Genomic DNA, 3,629 nt, shown 5'->3' with positions numbered 1-3,629 from the left:
TTTACAATCATTACTTACCTCAAACCGGTCAAATCTCTACCCCGCAATGCTCTTGCCTTTGGACTCTGCCTCCAAATACTCCAAATCTATTCACAATCAGTATAATACCATCAATATACGCTAATGGAATGAATTCCACAAGAAAAGCTTCAAAATTAGACCAAAATTCGAAATTGGCTCAAAAATCGCAAGTGGGGTCCACATCTCGGAGCCCGACAAAAGTTACAAAATCCGAAAGCCCATCCAACCATGAGTCTACCCATACCAATTTTACCAAAATCCGACCTCACCTCGACTCTCAAATCTACAAATCTTATTTCCAAATTTCTAAGTTTCAATCTCTGATTTACATCTCAAAATCATGAAATCTAGTCGAATTACTCGATGATAATTCAATATTATGGAGTAGAAATGATCACAAGGGACTTACCTCAAGTTTTTCTTAAAAATATATCAAAATTCGCCTCTCCCCAAGCTCCAATTTGTAAAAAATGGCAAATGGGACGAAGTCCCTGTTTTTATAATTCTGCCTAGACATCCTCGATTCTGCCTCGATCTTGGCCCTCGATCTTGGCCTTCGATCGAGGTCCTCGATCCTGGTCCTCGGTCCTGCCTTCGATTATGACTTCGACCTGGCTTTCGACCGTGACCCTCGACTCTGGGCTCGATCATGCCTTCGATCGTGGCCCTCGACTCTGGGCTCGATCATGGCTTCGATCGTGGCCTTGACCCTGAGCTCGATCATGCCTTCGATCATGGCCCTCAACTCTGGGCTCGATCATGGCTTCGATCGTGGCCCTCGACCCTGAGCTCGATCTGGGCTTCGATCGTAGCCCTCGAACCTGAGCTCGATCTGGGCTCGATTTCTGGGTAGAAGCAATTTCCAACAGAAGGAAATTGCAGCAGCTGTTCTAGTTCAATTTTTGATCCGTTAACCATCCGAAACTCACCCGAGGCCCTCGGGACCTCAACCAAATATACCAACAAGTCCTAAAACATCATACGAACTTAGTTTAATCCTCAAATCACCTCAAACAATGTTAAAACCATGAATTACACCCCAATTCAAGCCTAATGAATGTTGAAATTTCTAATTTCTACAAACAACTCCGGAACCTATCAAATCACGTCTGATTGACCTCAAATTTTGCACACAAGTCCTAAATGACATAACAGAGGTATCCCAATTTTCAGAATCGGATTCCGACCCCGATATCAAAAAGTCAACCCCCCGGTCAAACTTCTCAAAAATAAAACTTTCGGAATTTCAAGTCTAATTCTTCTATGGACTCCCAAATAATATTTCGGACACGCTCCTAAGCGCAAAACCACTATACGGTGCTATTGGAATCATCAAAATTTAAATCCGAGGTCGTTTACATATAGGTCCATATCCGGTCCACTTTTCTAACTTAAAATTTTCAATTATGAGACTAAGTGTCTCATTTCACTCCGAGTTCCTTCTGGACTCAAACCAACTAACCTGATATAACATAATATAGTTGAATAACACAAAAAGAAGTAGGAATGGGGAAAATAGGGTTATAACTCTCGAAACGACCAGCCGGGTCGTTGCACTTTTTGGGATAACCTCTGAGTTTATTAAACTCTGACCAAACTTTATTTTTGTAATCAAAAGTAGTATCTAATTTATCAGCAAAATCTTTTGATAAATAAATAGGTTTGATATTCAAACCGGATAACTTTTTATCAAGAAGTTCTTCTAAATCATTTAAAGATTTAAATTTAAAATCCTGAATCTCAGGGGGTCTTTGAACATGAGTAAGAATAATTTGAGGTTTTGATTTGCTTCCTGACGTAGAAGCAATATCAGTTAAAATCTTGTTATTACTCATATCTTTTATCAAAACTGTTAAATCATCAAGTTTTTTATCAAGAAAACTGATTTGTTCACCCAAAACTTTAACATATAAACTCAAATAATTATTTTGAAAAATTAATTTATTAATTTCTGCGATACTGACTGCAGCAACATCTTCATCAATAAATTTTTAAAATGCAGTAAATGTAATACCTGTATTATTTGGTAAAATAAAAGGTGCTTGAGGAGGGTAAATAGCGTTAGTAATATTGCCACTCCCATCTTTAAAAGATCTTTCTAAAACCTTTATATAAAGCGGTAAATAAGTGGTTATAAACCAAGGAACAAAATACATAATTTAATTATGTAAAGCACAAGTTTCATAAAACTCTTGAGAAATATTATTTAAATCCTCTTTACTATAAGTATCAAAACACCAAGTTTTAAACCGGTTCCATTTATCACTGAATTTTTTTTTTGAATATAAATTCTAGCTTGTGACCCTGGACTAAAATCTATTTGGTGTGGGATCATTTAAACATCATTGGGATTAAAATCCATCTCGGACGCAGAAGGAATATCCTTATCAGAAATATGTTCACTATCCTGAACAATATTTGTCTGGGGGTTAATCTTAACCCTTTCAACTGGCTTATCACCCACTTTAGTAGAAATTGTATGCAAAGATGCAGCACGATTTCTAGCTGGTCCATAGACTGGTTCAACAGGAGAAATATGTTGAATATCAGGTAACAGTCTACGATTGGTAAATGAATGTCTATTATAATTAGAACTAATAGCAGGCAAAAGTCTATTATTAGAAAATGACTGCCTATTATAAGTGAAACTATTATCATCAAACTGAAATACAAATCTTACCATCCGGATTTTGAGTAATATGAGAATATTCAGTATTACTAACAACATCAGTTATCTAACTAGGGGATATAACCGAATCCAAAGTCCAAGTAGTTGGAAAATTAATTTTTTCCCACTTAATAGGTCTCCTCGTGGTGACCTTAGACTTTGCAAAATTCGTTTCTACTAATATAGTCTAATCAGATGTATCATATAATTTACATCTAGGGTTTTATATGATAAACATATAAGTTCAGAACCAGGTGCATAATTATAACCATGCGTTTTCACATTTAATGTCAAGGCATCAAGTATATTAACATTAGATAGAGATAATTGAAGATTGGGTTGAGTATTAAAATATACTGGACTGTAGGCCACAGTAGATTCAATAGAACCCATCAGAGACTGTCTAAAATTCAGATTTCTAGCATCTCTGAGAGCAGCCAAAAACATCTCTGGTAACCCTTTAAGGGTTAATGGCTTAAAAGCAATTTGAACTATACCAACATGCAGATAATTATACTGATTTTTATATAAATCTAAATCATGTTTGTTTAACAAACGAATAGTCTGTTCAGACGAATTTAAAGCTAAAGATTGCTCAGTAGTTTTAACTAACTATTTTGAAGAAAGTTTATCAAACCATCTGTAATCATAGATTGTTCTAATAGGGACTTTAGGAATAGTCCATTTGTTCAACAAATCAAGGTTTTGAGGTATATCTACCTCTTCTAATCTAGTATTTTTCATACTAGTGTCTCCCAAATTCATAGAAACAAAATCATATCTATGTCGAATATTTCATATCTATCTCATATAAACCATGAAAGTTCCTAGGCTCTGATACCATTTTAACAGGATCAAGTGGCGGGCGGTAATCCGCACGGCCTTCTCAACTGAGCTAAAACAGAGATCACCGATTGATATATAGTATAGTATATATACT

This window comes from Nicotiana tomentosiformis, chromosome 2, assembly GCF_000390325.3.
Source record: "Nicotiana tomentosiformis chromosome 2, ASM39032v3, whole genome shotgun sequence".
NCBI classification, from domain to species: Eukaryota; Viridiplantae; Streptophyta; class Magnoliopsida; order Solanales; family Solanaceae; genus Nicotiana; species Nicotiana tomentosiformis.
The sequence above is the reverse complement of the archived record's forward strand: the minus strand, read 5'-3'. Positions refer to the sequence as shown.